This window comes from Littorina saxatilis, linkage group LG16 (assembly GCF_037325665.1).
Source record: "Littorina saxatilis isolate snail1 linkage group LG16, US_GU_Lsax_2.0, whole genome shotgun sequence".
NCBI lineage: Eukaryota > Metazoa > Mollusca > Gastropoda > Littorinimorpha > Littorinidae > Littorina > Littorina saxatilis.
Genome location: NC_090260.1, coordinates 31965464 through 31987720, shown reverse-complemented (window position 1 = coordinate 31987720; position 22257 = coordinate 31965464). Strand labels below are relative to the sequence as shown.

Sequence of the window (22257 nt, the reverse complement as noted above, 5' to 3'; positions counted from 1 at the left end):
ACCTGTGTAACGAGATTCTGTCGAAGTAATTCGATGCTTTCTTTCTTTCTTTCTTTATTTGGTGTTTAACGTCGTTTTCAACCACGAAGGTTATATCGCGACGGGGAAAGGGGGGGGGGGGGGATGGGATAGAGCCACTTTATAATTGTTTCTTGTTCACAAAAGCACTAATCAAAAAATTGCTCCAGTGGCTTGCAACGTAGTGCAATATATGACCTTACTGGGAGAATGCAAGTTTCCAGTGCAAAGGACTTAACATTTCTTACATACTGCTTGACTAAAACCTTTACAACAAGAAATTCCTCCGAGGTAGGAAAAACACCCCCGTTGGTCAAAGGAAAATAACCATTCTCACTGCCATCATCTGAGAAGGTTATTTCCCTTTGACCATTAATATGTGCCTCTATAAGTCCTTGTAGAATCTTAATCCACCAATAACTCTCTAACCGTGTGTTTGACTGGTCCCAATTTTTGTAAGGACCGTCTCAGGAATGTATAGAACCTGTTCACCAAGTTTGGTGACGATCGGTCCGTTCATTCTTGAGATCTATATGCGAACACAAACAAACAAACAAACAAACAAACAAACACATAGAGCGAATCCTATACACACCCCTATACCGGGGGTGTAAAAATGGACTATATTCTATACAAGAAACACTTAACAAGGGTAAAGGGAGAAACAGAATCCGTTAGTCGCCTCTTACGACATGCTGGGGAGCATCGGGTAAAAATTCGATGCTAACCCTGCAGACTTTTGTATTGCCGCAATTAAAACATTTATTTTTGTTGGTAGCTGTTTGTTTCCTTGTGGATGTGTTATGTGCAATTAAACGGGTACGGACACACGTTTTACACATGGGTTACACGAGTTGCAAAGTATTTGAAACGACGGTATTACTGTATATACAGTGGTGCCTGTGTTGAAAGGCGAATACCATTTGGACCAGCCATGAGTGATGGAACATTGTACCGCCGGCTCAGGTTTTTTTTAAAGTTTTTTGTGTGTGCTGCAGTCACGTAGGCCATGTCCAGTTATACGCTTTTGAACAAACCGTTATCATATGGTTTTGGCCAGTAGGCACAAGGCCGGATCTGGGGGGGGGGGGGGGAATTCCTGGGTTCCGGACCCCCCCCCCCCCCCCCCCCCCCCGCTGGCCATACGATGTACCTCTCAGAGAAAAGAAAAAATATGTCAGACTTATTTACTAGTTTGTTTGTTTGTTTGTTTGCTTAACGCCCAGCCGACCACGAAGGGCCATATCAGGGCGGTGCTGCTTTGACATGTAACGTGCGCCACACACAAGACAGAAGTCGCAGCACAGGCTTCATGTCTCACCCAGTCACATTATTCTGACACCGGACCAACCAGTCCTAGCACTAACCTCATAATGCCAGACGCCGGGCGGAGCAGCCACTAGATTGCCAATTTTAAAGTCTTAGGTATGACCCGGCCAGGGAGGCTTTGCCCCCCAGACCCCCCAGCGGGGCGTTGGCCCTGCACCCCAACGGGGCCTCGGCGGCCCCTGGACCCCTGCCTTCAGTTGGAACCCCCCCCCCCCCCTCAAATGAACTTGGTCCGGCCCAGGGCTTACCCCGCCGCTTTGCACGAAAAAGTTGGATGATATCTGCACGGTCTTCCTACCGCCGGCTGTTGTTTTAACGTTCGTTGATGCAGGTATGATTGATTGTTTGAAAACACATACACACAGCCTCACACACACACGTACACATACACACACACACACACACACACACACACACACACACACACACACACACACACACACAAACGAACAAAACAAGACAGGTGGTGCACACGGTTTCCGCTTGTTAAAACGCTTTATTTCGGGTCCGTTTAAGATGTGCTTAAGTGCTCATTCAATGTGTGCGCAAACCGGTTCCTGGACTCGTTCATGCAGTCAGACAGCTCACCAAGTACTCCACTCCTCCCTAAAGTGATAGCAGTCTGTGTTACGTGCCGCCTACATCCGCTGCTTGCATGTCGTTTAGTTGGTAGGTGTGTATGTAAGTTTGTTTGCTCGTGAGTAAGTGTATTTGTGTGTGTGTGTGTGTGTGTGTGTGTGTGTGTGTGTGTGTGTGTGTGTGTGTGTGTGTGTGTGTGTGTGTGTATGTGTGTGTGTGTGTGAGTGTCTGTGTGTGTGTGTGTGTGTGTGTGTGAGGCCTGTGACTGCTTGGGAATCGTGGATGCTTTTAGTTCAAGTCTGAATTTGAAAGCTTTTTGGGGGAATTGATATTTAAAATAAAAACAACAACTACAACACCTGCTTGGTAAGTATTTGGATTCCTGATTTGAATTGTCAGCTGTTTTGCGTACACATTTTACTGTGAACATATATATATATATATATGTGTCAAGTATACTTCGGATATGAATAAGTATATATATATATAATTATTGGATTTATTTTCTCAAAAATGAGACCTCGCACTACACAAACCCCTGTGACCGAAAAATACTGGACAGAGCACTTACTTCATCTCATTGCCACTCTCAGCGCCTTCCGCAGTCCACTCACTCCAACTCTTCTTCTTCATCCTGGACAGCGCGTGTTCTGGTCGTACGTTTGTTGACACACGAAACGTCATATTACACAATTGAATAGTCGCATTGCACCATTGACTACATCACATTACACCATTGAATAGGTCACATTACACAATTGAATAGGTCACATTACACAATTGACTACGTCACATTACACCATTGAATACGTCACATTGTACCATTGACAACGTCACATTGCACCATTAAATACGTCACATTGCACCATTGAATACGTCACATTGCACCATTGACTACGTCACATTGCACCATTGACTACGTCACATTGCACCATTGAATACGTCACATTGCACCATTGACTACGTCACATTGCACCATTGAATACGTCACATTTCATAATTGAATACGTCACATTGTACCATTGAATACTTCGCATTGTAGAATACGTCACTGTGCTCGCCTTCATAGGCGAGAATTTTTATGTGCGTTTTCAAAATGCAATCTTTGGGTGTTTGTTGAATCGTCACTCTCCTCCTTTTCTTCTTCACTCTCATTCCCTTTCTTTTCCTCTTACTCTTTCCTTTTATCCACCTCTGTTCCTTCTTCAGCCCTTCTGTACTTACCTTCTTCTGTGCCTTCCCTTCTTTCGTTCTTCACCTTCTGTAGGCCTCTTTTGGATTGGCAGTGCACGGCCATTCCCTCCGAGGCCTGTTGTCTTGAGCACTTTATTCTTTCTTCTTTGCAAACTCTTTTTGCCTGCTCTAGCTTCTTTTCTCTTATACTGTTTCCTTTTTTGTTGCTACGTTCTTCCCTTATTCATTCTTTTTACTGTTCTTTTCGCTAGCTCTTCATTCTTTACTTTCTTTCTGCTCTTTTAGGTCTCTTTAACTTCTATCTCTTTATCTTTCTTTCTTTTCTTCCATCTCTCTCTCTCTCTCTCTCTCTCTCTCTCTCTCTCTCTCTCCCCATGTCTATGTCCTTTCTCTTTCTCCTCTCCTTCTCTTTCTCTTTCCCTATCTCTCCCTCCTTCCCTCTCTCCCTCCTTCCCCCTCTCTCTCTCTTTCTCTTCTACCCTCTGTCCCTCCTTCCTTCTCTCTCTCCTTCTTCAATGTGTGTTGACCCCTCTGTTATTCCTTCTTGTTTGTCGTGTTAGCCAAAGCTTCACTCTTTCACCGGTATCGGCGTGAGTTTTTGTAACGAAGTGTGCGCTGATTTCGTGCTTGTGTTGCTTGGCCAAAGAATTCAGTTGTGTTTTTGTATTGAGCACTATTCAAAAAGGGGTATGCGGGAACTGAATAGCGATTGAAGGTCATTTTTCCACTGGCAACCGTCAGAGGCAGTAGGCTTAAGGTTCAAGGAAGCCTATCTTTTCTTTTCTTTTTTTTTACACTTCAGTGAAGTTTGTGGTCTGAAGTTAGTTTCTTTAATGGGACAATGCGCAGTACAGGTATGTTGATTTATCTGTTGATTGTTTGCATTATGATTGCCTTATTGTTTACCGAAATATGCCTATTATATTCCACCGTTTGCAACTGACTTTGTGCTCGGATTTACCGCATACTGTGGAGACGTTTTTCTTCAATATTTTTTGGACGTTGTTCATGCGTTTTCTGCTGATTATCGGCTTGTTTTGTTTGAGCGAATACCTTGTCCGCAATAATAACTGTAGATGATGGAATTTCAAGTTTGATTTGATGAGTATTTAATTTGTAGGGTATACGTAACTTTGACATTTTTTATGGATTTTAAATTCGCAGTTAACTTGTAATTATAATGCCGAAAGAGAAATAAGCTAGTTTACTCTGATAATTTATGCGCGAATTCATGGTCTGACCGGATTTGACTATTTGAGACTTCGGACGATTCGCTTAATTTCGCTGCCTATTTTGTTTATTCAGTGTTAGTAATTCTGTTATTTGAATGTTATGAGTTATTACTTTAGCCGGAATCTGCGTCACGTCAATGTAATAATTATGCTTTAATGATTTGTGCTTTCTTTGACGCCGTCTCGCCATTTAAAGAGGTGATTAACATGTTTGAAGTTATGCGTTTATGAGAATGTGCTTTGATGTTTCATCTTAGTTATTCTAGTATTCTAAATTACTTTTTGTAGTTTTCACCAGGGTCAGCGTCATGGTCACGGAATACAACAATAAACCTCCCGTAACATCATCACCTGCGTGAATTCTTCAGCGTGAGAAAGAGGCAGTTAGCGTGTCCCATAAACTGAATGCGAGTACAGTGAAAACTGTGCGCTGAGAGAAGACTCATCACCGTTTACGCCTAGTCATCTCTCCGCCTCTTATCAAAGGACATAAGCAGCTCACCCACCATGGCCGACCAAGATCAAGATGCCAGTCAGCCCCTGCAAGAATCACAAGCCAAAGAGATAACTTACCTTAGCGACATTCATCTTTCACTGCCTTCAGCCGATACTACAGTCAAGGAAACCTTCACTCTAGACAGCCAGGCTTCAAAACAGACTTCTCAAGACGAAGAGCACCATATGACGAGATCCACCAACCAGACCTCCGACAGACCAGTAGAGGCATCTAATGTATCACCATCAGACACCAGACCTCACCGCCAATCAGGTCCAAGCTCAGACGCAGTTAAGACTCTTGGACCCACACGGACCAAAGACTTAGAAGAAAACATACGAGAAGTAGGGAAATTGGTAGGCCAGATACAGGCGAATCTACAAGCTGGTAGCTCAATAAGCCCACAAAAGGCCCGCGAGCTACATACCATACTGTTGAAACAATGTCGAGCTCTAAAGGAACGCCTTGTAGCCGTCAGATATCTGAAACTGTCTACCCCATACGAAAACTCTTGTTGTGAACTTTTTGATATATCCGACAATCTAGTTAACCAATTAGCCCAAATTACTCCAGAACCCCCAGATGTTCAGCTCACCCAGACTAAAAAGAATGACGTTACAGATCTGAAGCGTAAGGAAAATGAATCTAGAAAGACTAAAACAAACCCAGGAAATTCTTCCATTTCCTCCAGCTCGAAGCACTCTTCTGGGACCCATTCTTCAACTTCTTCTCGTAGACGTCTTGCGCGATCAGAAGCAGCAGCTATTCAAGCCAAGTGCCAAATGATGGATAAACTTCAAGAAACCCAACGAAAAGAGGCTGAACTGAGACATCAAATGGAGCTACAGAAGAGAAAGATCAAGCTGGAAGAGGTTCAACGAGGAATGGAGGAGACTGAACGCTTACAGAAGATCAGACTAGAAGATTTCCGACGAGAAATGGAGGAAACTGAACGCTTACAGAAGATAAAGCAAGAAGAAGCTCAGCGAGAAATGGAGGAGGCGAGGCGCTTCCAGGAGCTTGAAAAACAAATGATTCAAGTAAAGCTGGAGGAAGACAGAGCAAGACTACAAATGGAATTGAACGTAGCCAATGCTGTAGAAGAAGCTCTCAATCCAGCAGCCCCAAAGGATGAAGCAAACTCCCTCCTGAACTCCTTGCCCCGGTGTGATCCCATCAATGAACTGTTCTTATCTCGCACTGAAAACCAAGGCATAACAGACAGGGTAAATCCCACTACAAGGCCTCATAAAGGAACAGCCTCACAGACGAATTATGCCCAACCAAGCATGAGTGACAACCTTGGGACAGATGCTAATTTGAGTAACATGTTTCATCATATTCCAAGGAACACCGACCCAAGGTTCGACCAGGTGCATAAAGATCATACTAGAGTTCCAGCAACTTTTCATAACTCCAACGGCCTGCGTCGAGACACTCCTATGAACACACAAGTCCACTTCAAGTCTGATCTGAGTCAGTGGCCACATTCCTCACAAGGACAACCCCAAGCAGGTCAAGGACTGCCCATACAGAGCGAACATTCACTGAATGCCAGCGCGCCACCCTTCACCTCAAGGTATCCTGCTTTCTCCGCTCAGACTAACACGGATAGCTTGCATGAACAGAGACATTGCATTTATCCCCAAGAAGATGCCGTTCCAACCACCTACGTCAACCTCGCAAAGTCAATCGCAGATGCTCTCACAATTAGCAGGCTTCCCGTTCCAAAGCCACCAGTGTTCAGAGGGGACCCCTTAGAGTATCCATCATGGTTTGCAGCCTTTCAGCACATGGTGAGGAACAGTGCAGTTGGACCAGAAGATAAAATGCTGATGCTTCGAGAATTCATCGAAGGTCCAGCCAAAGTTGCCGTTGGTGATCTCTACTATGACCTCGGAGAAGAGTCCTACAATAGTGCCTTAAAAATATTGAAAGGGCGTTTTGGAGAAGACTACACCATTGCCGAGGCATTGAAAGAAAGACTGGAGGCATGGCCAGAAGTGAAGGATAAGGATACAGTCTCCCTCAGAAACTACGTAGACTTTCTCAGACAGTGCTGTGTGATGGCAAAGAAGATAACTGGACTTAGTATCCTAGAAGACCCTGCACAAATCAAGCGTCTAGCCCACAAGCTTCCAGACTCACTAGCATTGTCATGGGGGCAACGTGTTGCTGATAGCAAGCTCTCCTGTGGCAGATATCCAAGTTTTGCCACCTTTGTCAAGTTTCTGGACAGCAAATGTGAAGCTCTTCACGAAGCAGATCTTCATAATAAAGGTAGAAAACGAGGTGCTGACCAGTCACAGTCTACCAAGGCCAAGGGAAAGCAGACCTACACAACAATCAGCGAAGTGGACAAACCGGAACAGGAGAACAAGCCGGGAGAAGACACTGCAAAGGACCCAGCAACAAATACGTTTCCTGCACAAAGAGGTTGTCTTTATTGTAATGATAAACACTTTACCCCAGATTGCAAGAAGTTGGCAGAAAAACCCTACGCAGAACGAAAGGAGTTTGCGATCAAACGAAAGCTTTGTTTCAAGTGTTTGAGAGGCTTCCATGCTGCCAAAGGGTGTTTTGCTAAGGTTTCCTGTGACACTTGCAAAATGAAGCATGTTACAATAATGCACGACCCGGATTTCAATCCCACGCAGAAAGCCACTCACCAAGTCTCTTTGATTGACGAGGAAACTGATATGAAGTTTGTTGGCACTACCAAATGTGGAGAATGCCTCTTTGATGAAGTCAAGAAGAGTTATGCCGTCGATCACCACATCACCACAAGACTTTACTCCCTCAATATGCCAGTATATGTCTCGTCTGGACTGGACCCAAGCAAGGAAATACTCGTCTACGCCATGCTCGATACCATGAGTGACACGACTTTCCTTAGCGATTCGGTGATGAACAGGCTTAACCTGGGAGCACAGGACTCTGTTTTGACACTGACCACTATGACCTCCAAGGCAGAAACAGTGGAATGCAAATCGTTCTCCAATCTACGTGTGAGAGCCTATGATTCTGAAGAGACTCTCAAAGTTCCGAAAGCCTATTCCCACCCAGAGATCAGTGTTGATCGGAGCCAGATTCCCACGCGAGACACTATACTTTCCATGTCTCATCTTGAACACATCGCCCACTGTTTCCCCCCTCTCTTGGATGCTCCCATCGCCATTCTATTGGGCGTCAATGTATCTGAAGCTCTACGCCCTTTGGAAGTAGTTTTCGGTGAACCTGGCCAACCCTACGCTCAACGAACGAGACTGGGCTGGGGCCTAGTTGGAGAGGTCGCGGCATCATGTGAACAAGATGGACCCCCTGCAAACGCCTTCGCTTCAAAGACTCTTGAACAGCCAAGACCGCCCACCAGAAAATCTGCATTCTGTTTTCGCACTAGAGATCGCACTAACGAGCACCTGATCAGGCTACTGGAAACAGACTTTACTTGTCCTGATGACCCCCCATCCTCTCAAGAAGACAGAAAGTTTATGAACATTCTCAGTAAAGGCACTGAGCTGAACAGTGAGGGACATTACCAGATGCCCTTGCCCTTCAAGGATGGAGAACCCCTACTTCCTCCAAACAGGCATTTAGCACTACGGAGACTTTACAGTTTGAAACGTCGGTTCCTCTCCAGTCCAGAGCATTTTCAACTCTATGGAGAATTCATGAGCCAAATGGTGGAAAGACGAGATGCTGAAATAGTGCCAGAGGCGGAGATCAGCAGTAGCCCAACATGGTATATCCCTCACCACGGAGTCTACAATCCCAACAAGCCGGGAAAGATACGAGTGGTTTTCGATTGTGCAGCCAAATGCAATGACGTTTCACTCAATGACTTTCTCCTTTGTGGACCAGACCAACTGAACTCATTACTGGGTGTCTTGTGCCGATTTCGTTGGTATCCAGTGGCCTTTTCCTGTGATGTGGAGCGAATGTTTCACCAGTTTCACGTCCTCCCTCAACACAGAGACTACCTGAGGTTTTTGTGGTGGCCGAACAATGACTTGAATGCAGCTCCAGTTGACCACCGAATGAGGGTGCACTTGTTTGGAGCAGCGTCCTCCCCTGGCTGTGCACATTTTGGGCTGAAGACATTAGCTAAAGACAACCAGAGCATCAGCCCAGAAGCTGCCGACTTCATTCAAAACGACTTCTATGTCGACGACGGTTTGAGCTCCAGACCTGACAGATCTAAAGCCGTGGAGCTTCTCCAGGGAGCTGTAGAAATCTGCGTGAAAGGAAACCTGCGGCTCCATAAAATCGCTTCCAACGACAGTCGGGTCATGTCTTCATTTTCCACCACTCAGGTCGTGAAGTCCAGCAGCGTAGAAGACGGGCAAGACCAGAGCAAAAGGTCAATTGAAAGAGCTCTAGGAATCCGATGGAATCTGGAGACTGACACTCTACACTTTGTCCATGAAACGAAGGCAACGCAAGTAACAAAGCGTGGTGTCTTGTCTACTGTGGCTTCCATCTTTGACCCCCTGGGACTTGTTTCACCTATCATTTTGAGAGGTCGCCAAATTCTTCAAGAAGCCTGCAAAGAGGGAATCAGCTGGGATCAAGAACTTCCCCCCTCCATCCTGACTCGATGGAATGAATGGATCCACGACCTTCGATCGTTGTCTTCCCTCCAAGTGCCAAGATGTTACTTCACAAACGCCCCTCTTCCTTGGAGTGGAATCGAGTTTCATCACTTTGCAGATGCATCCAGCAAGGGGTATGGCGAATGCTCCTATGTCAAGCTCTCGGATGCTGAGGGTAACATTCACAGCTCACTGTTGATGGCGAAGGCTAAGGTTGTTCCAATTCGAGCTGTTACCATTCCCCGACTTGAACTCCAAGCTGCAGTGCTAGCTGTGAAGATAGCTCGTTTCCTGGAGAAAGAACTTGGCCACCTAGAGGCTCAACACTATTTTTGGACTGACTCTCGTGTTGTCCTCGGCTACATCTACAACCAGACAAAGAAGTTCCACGTGTTCGTGTCAAACCGCCTGCAAATGATTCAGGACTTCAGCCAGCCTCATCAGTGGCATCACGTGACAACGAAAGAGAACCCTGCTGACTATGCATCAAGAGGTCTTTGCGTGCAAGACTTGAAGAATTCCTGTTGGTTCTCTGGTCCTGACTTCCTACGACAAGAAAATCTTCAGTATGACCCACCAGACGTGCCTGTTGAAGACAATGACCGAGAAGTGAGATCCCATTTCGTGTGTGCACCAACGAAACCTCGAGATGATGCAGAGGAATTGGTCAAAGGATTCTCCACACTCGAGAAGCTGATTCAAGTGGTGATGCGCATCATGACCTGGCTGCGCCTGATCCAGAAAACAACTACTCCAAGCAGAGATTCGGTTGCGACCCCCCTGGAAGATAGGGAAACTGCATTTGAGCGGCTCGTCAGGAGCGTACAGTTGATCTACTATCCTGTTGCATCGCGATCCACTCATGCAGAGTTGAAACGTCTCGCTGCCTACACTGACAAGGAGGGCCTGCTCAGAGTTGGTGGACGCCTGTCAAGTTCTGAGGAAGACCACAAGATCAAACATCCTCTCATACTGCCACGCGAGTCTCACTTGTCTCTGCTTCTTACCAGGTATCACCATAAGAAAGTTGGACATCAAGGTCGTACGACTACTTTAGCAGCCCTACAGTCAAGAGGATTGTGGATCTGTGGTGCACGTCGCCTGGTTACATCTGTAATCCACAGGTGTGTTCCTTGCGCCAGACTGAGAGGAAGACCAATGGAGCAGAGAATGGCTGATCTCCCTGCAGAGAGAATAGAAGCTTCACCTCCCTTCACCAACACTGGCCTGGATTGCTTTGGACCCTTCACAGTACGGCACGGCAGGAAGGAAGCGAAACGATATGGACTGATCCTCACCTGCCTTGCATCACGTGCTGTCCATCTGGAAGTCTTAGAAGACATGACCACGGACTCTTTCATCTGTGGACTCAGAAGATTTATTGCAATCCGCGGCAATGTCAAGACTATTCGATGTGACAGGGGAACCAACTTCGTCGGTGCAGCTCGAGAGTTTAGACAAGCTCGTCATGAAATGGATCCAGACAGGGTAGTCAAAGAAATGGTTGAACGGAACTGCAACTTCATCTTCAATCCTCCTCATGCCAGCCACTTTGGAGGCGTCTGGGAACGACTCATCAGAACTGTTCGCCAGGTGTTCTCCGGACTGCTCTTGGATCATGGAAGCAGGCTTACTTCAGACACTCTTTCAACTTTGTTCCATGAAGTCGCCAGTGTGGTCAATAACAGGCCTCTCTGCGTGACTCAGCTGGAAGACCCGACTTCTTGCGAACCTCTGACACCCAACCACCTGCTCACACTGAAACCGGAACCGATCTTTCCACCTCCAGGAACCTTCCAGAAGGAAGATCAGTATTCAAGAAAGAGATGGAGGAGAGTACAGTACCTGGTAGAACAATTCTGGACTAGGTGGAAGAAAGAGTATCTGCCAACACTGCAGCCGAGACGAAAGTGGTTTCACCAGAAGGACGCTGTGCAGCCTGGCATGGTTGTTCTTCTCATTGAAGATGGAGCTCCGAGAGGCACCTGGAGAATGGCCCGCGTCGAGAAGACATATCCAGGTGGCGATGGCTTGATTCGGTCGGTTCAGCTGCGGGTCTCGACCTCGGTGAAGACGACCAAAGGTTTGCCTACGGTGCAGACATCTTTCATCGACCGACCCATTCACAAGCTGGTCCCACTCCACTTGAAAGACACTGAGTAGCAGTGATTACTGTTTTTGACATTGTCTGTTTAACTTTTGAAAGACTCGTTGACAGCGTAATGCTGGTTTGCTTCTTGCTCAGGCCAGTCTAAAGCGGATTACCCTTTGACTTTTTTTGGCCTTAAAGACTGGGTGAACAATTTCAAGTTTTCTATTTCATTGTTGATATTATTGTGACTAATTATTATTTCAAGTTTACCTTGTTTAGAGTTTTGGAAGCTGCATGCAGCTTCGGCCGGGAGTGTGCTCGCCTTCATAGGCGAGAATTTTTATGTGCGTTTTCAAAATGCAATCTTTGGGTGTTTGTTGAATCGTCACTCTCCTCCTTTTCTTCTTCACTCTCATTCCCTTTCTTTTCCTCTTACTCTTTCCTTTTATCCACCTCTGTTCCTTCTTCAGCCCTTCTGTACTTACCTTCTTCTGTGCCTTCCCTTCTTTCGTTCTTCACCTTCTGTAGGCCTCTTTTGGATTGGCAGTGCACGGCCATTCCCTCCGAGGCCTGTTGTCTTGAGCACTTTATTCTTTCTTCTTTGCAAACTCTTTTTGCCTGCTCTAGCTTCTTTTCTCTTATACTGTTTCCTTTTTTGTTGCTACGTTCTTCCCTTATTCATTCTAGTGGGGCTCCTATGTTGCAGAATCACTCAACAATTAATCACATCTTGTGACAAACATCATACTTCGTGATATTGTTCCTTATGATGTTTTAAATGATTTCAGATACAGAGCCACTTCAGAAATTGATTTTTGTGTTTATAATAATGAATAAAAGGCTGCACCTACAGCAGACGATTTTCATACCAAAAGCCATCAGCAGTAAATATTTCCAACTCAGCAAATGTAAACTTCAATTATTAACAATGCACCAGAAGTTGTCTTGTGATAATATATACATGAAATAAATATTTTCATGGGTACTTTTGTGTTCTGTCATTTAGTTTTATATTTTTTTTAGAAAAGTATATATCCGCAGCTAGAAAATTCAAGATGGCGGCCTCCATACCAATGCGTGTTTTGATTCAGCGAAAACAACGTTTGTGAGGGTAAGTTTTTAAGATTACCCTTTCATTCACCAATTTCACGTCATTATAATCTTTATTTGTCCCCTCGGGTCTGTTTTTGATCGGCTGAAGCGCTGAAATGCTGCACACTTTCAAATCTTGCTGAAACTGGATTGTGATAGATCTAGATCTATCTGTTGATTGAATGAAAGAAAACCATGCTCGCCACCACATGATTTTGGACAAGTTAAAAGAACTTTGAATAAAAGGCAAGGAGACAGAGATTGTTCAAGGCATGATAATTAGTCCTGCCTATTATAAAGGACTTGACTTCCATAAGTTTCTAAAAAAACTGAGGGGGGAGGGGGAGTGACTTAGAGTGAGTAGGCCACAGTGACAATGACATGTACTAACTAGTAGGAGGGCCAGCTTGGGGGGGGGGGGGGGGGAACCATTCCCCATGTCCCTACGGTCTTGTGATCAAACTTTCAAAGATGATAGCTAAAAGACAAAAGTATGCAATAAGCTTATGTGCTAATGAAATGAGAAATGAGTGGTTTTGAAAAAAGTGGTACCTCTCTCTGAGTCTGAGTCTCAACACTGTTAGTGTTACGATTTTGGTGTGTTACTTTTTTCTCAACCTTTTACTTAATTTAGGTTGACCGTGCATTGATGTGCATTTTATTTTAACAGAATATACAACTGAGGGTTACACCACATGCGGGTTCCTGAGAACAAGAGTGCTGCGTGAATACATTATGAGCAATTCTGCCGGTGCCACACAAACGAGCTGATTTCACCATAACTATCAAGGTTGGTACCTAATACCTCCAGAGTAGCTGAACAGTTTGCATCTTTTTTTTGATAATTAACAAGTATGCACACATATGCCTAAGCTACCTCTGTGAATTTGGTGGGTTTACCATACCCTCACAAGGGTCAACATTCTGTAAGCGACTGTTAGAATTCTAATGAATGTAGCGGCCAGCAAGATTTAAGAATCAGTTGGGTAACTGGAAACAGTTTTTTTGTATTGACCTTAAATAGTAAGAATTATACAAATAGTTAAAATACAATTTTTGCATTTTATCTTTTGTGTGAAGACTTTGGCTAACTCTCTGAGATAGTAAACATTATTCAAATAAAATTGTCACTTTTCAGCTTTTGTATGAAGGGTACCCCAGGTGGATTTCCTACACCATGGATTTAGAGGAGGCCAGACATCTAAGACGGTCTGCTTCTCATCCCAGCTGATTTCAGTTTTCTGCTTATGAAGTGTGCATCGCTATGGAAAAGGATTCAGCCATTTTTTGCTCACCACATTGCCAAAGCCATTGGCCCCGAGAAGTCACCCTGCCTGCCCATGTTTCACAGTTTTACAGACTGTGATACTGTGTTGTTCTTCGGTGGTATTGGGGGCTTGACAAGTATGGCATGCATTAGTAGACATCACACAATCTTTCCTCAGGTTGTCTGCTCTTCTTTGAGAAATAAGTACTACTGACAGGTCAGTTCAAGAGCATTTTGTGGTACTTCTGCAGGACAAAACCAAACTTCCTGGGTGTGAACAGTGCTAGAAGGTACCTCTTCAGTCAAAAGCGCTGCCAAATTCCCCAAAACACCCTTACAAGTAACGTGCTGTTGCAGGACATGAGTTTGAGAAGAGCAATCTACCAACTAGACTACGTCAGTAAAGATGCAATCAGGCAAACAACCCAACACCAATTGTGGGGCTGGCAGTCCAAGGCTGGAAAGTGGGAGTTATTTTGGACGAGCCTTCAAGAGGTATCCAGCATGTGCCGAGAACGCATGAAGTGTGGAAGTGCTGTACAACAAAACGCTGCAAATGCTGCAAAGAAGGACTGAAGAGCTCTGCTCTCTACAGCTGTGCTTGCATGCCTGTGAAAATCAGCAAATTAAACTGTGTAAAAATATTATTGCACCCATTTTCGTACCCCAACTCAAACATTCATTCCCGTATCATTTTATTCAAACTTTTTATGCCTGTAAAGGCTCTCACAAATGGCACATCTTTCAGATAAAAGAAGATTTAGTTACAGGGGTCACATGACCGCCGCCAAATAAGGGTACCCTTAACGTGGCAAAGGGGATGTGATCACAACTTTAGGTACCCAATAAAAAGTCCAAAAAAATTCATGAGGCACAACATCTATCCAGAACAGGATGAATACTTTTTAGTGTTATGTCATTATTATACCTTTCATTTTTATCAATTTGATTTTTGGGGTACCCTTATTTAGGCGGCGGTCACATAACCCATGTAAATTCAATCTTTTATATTAAAAGAGTTCCAGATAGCCACGTTGTGTGCCCTTAATAGCATAGACAAATGGAATAAAATGGCACAGGAATAAATGTTTTCGTTTTGGTACGAACATTTGTGCGATAGTTTTTTGTTGGCACAGGTTAGGTAAGCCAACGATTCTTCAACCCTGCCACCCACGCCGTCCAACCAATCGCTGCACCATTGATCATGTATACATGTATTGTTATGTTTTAACAATTGTTTCTGTTAGTTTCTATTGCAAGAGAATGACTTGTAGCATCAAATACGCCTAAATACCTTTTTCACAGGCGGCCATTTTGATTTTTTTTTAAACTACTGATTTTGCAATTTTTCTCGGTTCCTCTGTGTCAGGTTTTGTTAAGCACATAAAACCATACATTTATACCAAATTTGGTGTTTGTCACATGAAATGAAATATGCCTAACATACCCAACCGTTTTTACTGGCGGCCATTTTGAATTTTGTTATAAAAACTACCGATTTTTTAATTTTTCGCGATGGCTCTGTATCAGGATTTGTTAAGCACATAAAACTGTACATGTATGCCAAATTTGGTGTTTGTCACAAGAAATGATTGATTTTGCAACATAGGAGCCCCACTATTCTTTTTACTGTTCTTTTCGCTAGCTCTTCATTCTTTACTTTCTTTCTGCTCTTTTAGGTCTCTTTAACTTCTATCTCTTTATCTTTCTTTCTTTTCTTCCATCTCTCTCTCTCTCTCTCTCTCTCTCTCTCTCTCTCTCTCTCTCTCTCTCCCCATGTCTATGTCCTTTCTCTTTCTCCTCTCCTTCTCTTTCTCTTTCCCTATCTCTCCCTCCTTCCCTCTCTCCCTCCTTCCCCCTCTCTCTCTCTTTCTCTTCTACCCTCTGTCCCTCCTTCCTTCTCTCTCTCCTTCTTCAATGTGTGTTGACCCCTCTGTTATTCCTTCTTGTTTGTCGTGTTAGCCAAAGCTTCACTCTTTCACCGGTATCGGCGTGAGTTTTTGTAACGAAGTGTGCGCTGATTTCGTGCTTGTGTTGCTTGGCCAAAGAATTCAGTTGTGTTTTTGTATTGAGCACTATTCAAAAAGGGGTATGCGGGAACTGAATAGCGATTGAAGGTCATTTTTCCACTGGCAACCGTCAGAGGCAGTAGGCTTAAGGTTCAAGGAAGCCTATCTTTTCTTTTCTTTTTTTTTACACTTCAGTGAAGTTTGTGGTCTGAAGTTAGTTTCTTTAATGGGACAATGCGCAGTACAGGTATGTTGATTTATCTGTTGATTGTTTGCATTATGATTGCCTTATTGTTTACCGAAATATGCCTATTATATTCCACCGTTTGCAACTGACTTTGTGCTCGGATTTACCGCATACTGTGGAGACGTTTTTCTTCAATATTTTTTGGACGTTGTTCATGCGTTTTCTGCTGATTATCGGCTTGTTTTGTTTGAGCGAATACCTTGTCCGCAATAATAACTGTAGATGATGGAATTTCAAGTTTGATTTGATGAGTATTTAATTTGTAGGGTATACGTAACTTTGACATTTTTTATGGATTTTAAATTCGCAGTTAACTTGTAATTATAATGCCGAAAGAGAAATAAGCTAGTTTACTCTGATAATTTATGCGCGAATTCATGGTCTGACCGGATTTGACTATTTGAGACTTCGGACGATTCGCTTAATTTCGCTGCCTATTTTGTTTATTCAGTGTTAGTAATTCTGTTATTTGAATGTTATGAGTTATTACTTTAGCCGGAATCTGCGTCACGTCAATGTAATAATTATGCTTTAATGATTTGTGCTTTCTTTGACGCCGTCTCGCCATTTAAAGAGGTGATTAACATGTTTGAAGTTATGCGTTTATGAGAATGTGCTTTGATGTTTCATCTTAGTTATTCTAGTATTCTAAATTACTTTTTGTAGTTTTCACCAGGGTCAGCGTCATGGTCACGGAATACAACAATAAACCTCCCGTAACATCATCACCTGCGTGAATTCTTCAGCGTGAGAAAGAGGCAGTTAGCGTGTCCCATAAACTGAATGCGAGTACAGTCACCTTCCACTATTGAATAGTCACTGTGTACCATCGAATACGTCACTTTGCATCATTCAATTCGTCACATTGTAGTATTATATACGTCACATTGCACCATTGAACACGTCACATTTCACTATTGAATACGTCACAGTGTAACATCGAATACATCACATTGTAGGCTACCATTGAATACGTCTCATTGTAGTATTAAATACGTCGAATTGCACAATTGAATACGTCACATTGTAGTATTAAATACGTCGAATGGCACAATTGAATTCGTCACATTTCACCATTGAATTCGTCACATTGCACCATTGAACATTGCACAATTGAATACGTTACATTGGGTTGCTAAATTTGTTGCAATAATGTATGGGCCTGGTTTACTACAGGCAGGCTGCCAGTCGATCGAAGTATCCTACTCCTTTATTACACACCCGTATATTCCGGGGTGTACAGGTTTCGCTCTGCCTGTTTGTTTGTTTTGTGTGCATGTCTGTCTGTCTGTCTGTGTGTTTGCACTTATACTCACTTTTATCTCTGTTGCGTCGATTCAGCTTTTTAAGTGTGTTAAGTCGACTGGAAGTATGGTACACACGGTCGTCAGAAAAGATCAGATTCCTCTCTGGAACCAAAAAGGAGATGACACCTTTCAGCAACCTTTCAGCAGTTTTCAAGACGTTTTCCATTGAGATTTAGGCCAACGTCTTGATTTAAATCTCGTTCTTCTTCTTCTTCTGCGTTCGTGGGCTGAAACTCCCTCGTACACTCGTGTTTTTTGCACGAGTGGAATTTTACGTGTCTGACCGTTTTTTACCCCGCCATATAGGCAACCATACGCCGTTTTCGGAGGAATAAATCCATCATCAATGAGTCTTATATCGTGGGTACAGTTCCAGGCGCTCTGCAGTGATGCCGTGCAGGGCCGGACCAAATGAGTTGTAAGGGGGGGGTTCCTCCGTTTTTTTTGGGGGGGGGGCAAATCAGCGAAGTGGCGAAGCCACAAGGGCGCGCCTGCAAAGCAGGCGCGCACACTAGGGGGGTCCGGGGGCATGCCCCCCCGGAAAATTTTTGAAAAACGGTTAAAATCTGTGCAATCTGGTGCATTCTGGGGTTTTGAGGGTTAAGAGCAGCATTGTTTTGGTGCTAAAACTAGTAAAAAAAAAAAAACACTCAAAGCAAGGTACATGCTTTTTCCAGGGGTGGGGTTCCGGAACCCCTGGAACCCCCCCCCCCCCCCCCTGGGTCCGGCCCTGTCGTGTGAGATGAAATTTTATACGGCCAGTAGATTGCAGCCATTTCGGCGCATATTTACCTTTCACGGCCTATTATTCCAAGTCACACGGGTATAGGTAGACAATTATTAACTGTGCCTAAGCAATTTTGCCAGGAAAGACACAATAAACCAAAGATTTCTCCTAAACTACTGAACAGAAATCAATGAAACTTTATGTAATTGTTGATCACCTGGTTGTGCACATGCACACACGAGGAAAATAATCTAGGTGAAGTGGTAATTAGGTCATTACGGTGTTAATTTGATTATAACACTCACGACGATACGGGTCGTGGAGGACCCATATATATTAAAGAGTGCCCTACGTGACTATTCCTTAACCGACAGCGCGGGTCGCACAGGGCCCATGATGTTCAAAGAGGTAGACAGCTGATTATTCTTCTTCCGATGATGCAGGTCATCCACGACCCATACTGTACAAAGTAGCTCTTGGCAGAGTGTTGTTTATACTTTTCCTGACAATACAGGCCTATACAAGAACTGTTGGCAAAAAACATACGCCTGCTTGTTCTGGATAAACACAATTTGTTTGAAAGTCTGAGAACCAATCGCTTTCGTTTTGGTATTGACATTCTGAGAACCAGTTGCCTTTGGTTTGGTTTTGAAATTCTGAGAATCAGTCGCTTTTGTTTCGGTCTTGAAATTCTGAGAATCAGTCGCTTTTGAAATTACGAGAACTGGACGCCTCCTTGAGCCACTTAGACAATCGCATCACTGCCACTCTTCGGCTGCATGATTATATTTGTCATTCTTCACTTCCAAAGAGCGGCAACATCTTGTAACTGCAAGGATGGAGAGCAGAAAAGGTGAGTCGTTGTTGTTGTTGTAATGCAATGTAATGGTGTGTGTGTGTGTGTGTGTGTGTGTGTGTGTGTGTGTGTGTGTGTGTGCATGCGTGCGTGCGTGTGTGTGTGTGTGTGTGTGCGTGCGTGTGTGTGTAACTTGTTCTATCCGGTTGGCCATTGAATGTACATACTGTTTTACATATTTATTCTGTGTTCTCACTAATTGCTGTCTGTAATGATTTTAAGTCTTGTCTTTATATTACTTTAAAAAAAAGTTTTCTGTAATGTGCAATGAGCTTGCTTTTCTATGAGGAAAGGCGCATTATAAATAAAATTCATTATTACTCATTATTATCATTATTATTACTGTTTCTTTTAACTTTGGTCTTGTATTTTCATCCATTTGTTTTTATACACAGTGGTATGTAATGGTGTCGTGATATTGTTAGTCAATGTTGTTTATCGTCTCATGGTGAAAGTAATAGAAAATCGATATCTTCTTCTTATTCTTGTTTGCTCGATCAAACTTGGAGGCCAGTCCTTGAGACAATCTGTTCATGAAATTAATGGCCTGTGTCTTTGGTTGCAGATGCGCAGGAGAGACCAAACATATTTGAGGCCTTGGCAGTAGCAGAAGGCGGCGCTTTTGAGGATGAGGGCCTGTGTAAGTTATAGAACCGCCCATCCCCCCATATGCATGATATTACAAACCACTAACACCCCCCTCCTCTCTCTCTCTCTCTCGTTTATGTTGTGTATATCGGCCGGTGTGCTTATCACTATGCACGATCATCTGGTTTATTTGCACTGGTTTTATTTTATAATTTTTGCATTGTTTTCTGTGTGCATGTACATGCAATGTGTTTACGAGTGAGAGGTCTGTGTTTTTGTGTCTTTGTTTGTATGTGTGATACAGAGAGAGAGAGAAGAGAGAGAGAGAGAGAGAGAGAGAGAGAGAGAGAGAGAGAGAGAGAGAGAGAGAGAGAGAGAGAGAGAGAGAGAGAGTCCGGAATTTCTGAATAGTTTCTTGAGCAGTTGTTTTCTTTTCATCTGTTGCATTATCAGTTTGGCAATGTTTGTTTCAGCGCAAGATGTGGATGCAGATGCAGGCTCGGACACAGAAGAAGGCCTTGTCAGTGTAGATGACGAGACGAGTGAAGAGGAGCCGCCTGCACCAGCAGATAGTGGCACACCCAGTGAGGAGTCTGATTCTTCGGGGGAAGGGGCCAGACTGCCACAACATTCACGGGTGAAACTGCCAAGAATGGGACAAAATGGAGCAGGAATCCAAACCCCAACAAGGCAAAGACCCTTGCCAGAAATGTTTTCAGGGTTTCTGGCAATCAGGCTGTTGGTTGTCAGCATGCTAACAGTCCACGTGATGCTTACAGGCTGTTTGTAAATGGCAAAATGATAAGTGACATTGTCCAGTTTACAAACATTGAAGGTTCCCGGATCTTGAAGGAGAAGTGGGAGCCAATGGACACAGTTGAATGTGAAGGTCTCATTGGTATGCTTCTTTTTCTGGGTACCAGAAAACCAGGCTTTGTGAACAGTCAACACTGACACATTGTTGGACTCTGTGAATGGTTTCACTATGATCAGAGCATGCATGAGCAGGAGACGCTTCCAGCTGCTCATGAAACATTTGCGCTTTGAAGACAAATCAACTAGAACTGCCAGAAGGTAGAGAGACATATTTGCACCGTTCCGTGACATGTGGGACGAGTTCATGAAGAACTTGTCCCAACATTAATTTATGTCCCAGGCCGCTATGTGACTGTGGACGAGCAGCTGGTGCTCTTTAGGGGACGCTGCAGCTTTCTGCAGTACCTGCCATCCAAGCCGGATAAATATGGCATAACAGTCTTCTGGGTGGCAGATTCTCAGTCCAACTTTCCATTGAAGGGTATCCCTTATTTTGGGAGAGCAGCTGGTCAGCCAAGGACTATCAATCTGGGGCGAAAATGATAGAGTGAGAGTGAGAGAGAGAGAGAGAGAGAGAGAGAGAGAGAGAGAGAGAGAGAGAGAGAGAGAGAGAGAGAGAGAGAGATAGAGTAAGAGAGAGAGGTATGAAATCAGAGAAAAGGAAACACAGAAATAAAGAAAGAAAATGAAGAGAGAGAGAGAGAGAGAGAGAGAGAGAGAGAGAGAGAGAGAGAGAGAGAGAGAGAGAGAGAGAGAGAAAGAGAGAGAAAGAGAGATAGAGAGCGATAGACAGAGACAGATAAACAGATTGACAAGCACACAGACAAACTGCTAGACAGACAGACATATACACAAAGAGAGAGGCAGATAAAGTGATAGAGAAATAGAGTGAGAGAGAGAGACAGACAGACAGACAGAGAAAGTGACAGAGAGAGAGAGAGAGAGAGAGAGAGAGAGAGAGAGAGAGGGAGAGGCAGAGAAAGTGATACAGAGATAAAGTAAGAGAGAGAGGTATGAAATCAGAGAAAAGGAAACACAGAAATAAAGAAAGAAAATTAGTGTATCTTTATCTTCCATGCCTCAGCAACTCGGGAGCACAACTTTTCCCGCAAAAAAAGCATGATCACATGATGTATGACTCTCTTGGAGAATATGGGTCGTGGAGGACCCGCACCATCGGTTGAGGAATAAACACTTCGAGGCCTCTATAAAAAGTATGGGCCATGGACGACCCGCATCGTCGGTTATGCAAGGGTGTATGTGTGTTCTGGATGGGTCAACTTTCTCACTCAGGTGGCAATAGAAGGCTATAGCAGGACGGTGGTCGTCGTGTCGATGACAGAACAAATTAGCCTCGTCGTGTCGATGACAGAACAAATTAGCCTCGTCGTGTCGATGACAGAACAAATTAGCCTCGTCGTGTCGATGACAGAACAAATTAGCCTCGTCGTGTCGATGACAGAACAAATTAGCCTCGTCGTGTCGATGACAGAACAAATTATCCTCGTCGTGTCGATGACAGAACAAATTAGCCTCGTCGTGTCGATGACAGAACAAATTAGCCTCGTCGTGTCGATGACAGAACAAATTAGCCTCGTCGTGTCGATGACAGAACAAATTAGCCTCGTCGTGTCGATGACAGAACAAATTAGCCTCGTCGTGTCGATGACAGAACAAATTAGCCTCGTCGTGTCGATGACAGAACAAATTATCCTCGTCGTGTCGATGACAGAACAAATTAGCCTCGTCGTGTCGATGACAGAACAAATTAGCCTCGTCGTGTCGATGACAGAACAAATTAGCCTCGTCGTGTCGA

The 22257-nt window shown here is 44.0% G+C and overlaps 1 long non-coding RNA gene across 2 annotated transcripts in view; it reads right to left on the bottom strand.

The window, feature by feature from the left end:
- Positions 1-1823: 1823 nt before the first annotated feature.
- Positions 1824-22257, bottom strand: part of LOC138950857 (uncharacterized) — a 45533-nt gene continuing 25099 nt past the window's right edge. For both annotated transcript variants that reach the window (XR_011450833.1, XR_011450834.1), the window contains exons 3-5: positions 17464-17556; positions 2498-2576; positions 1824-1953 (exon numbers count right to left, since the gene is read on the bottom strand). This is a non-coding gene — a long non-coding RNA (uncharacterized lncRNA). The remainder of the gene's footprint in view (positions 1954-2497; positions 2577-17463; positions 17557-22257) is intronic.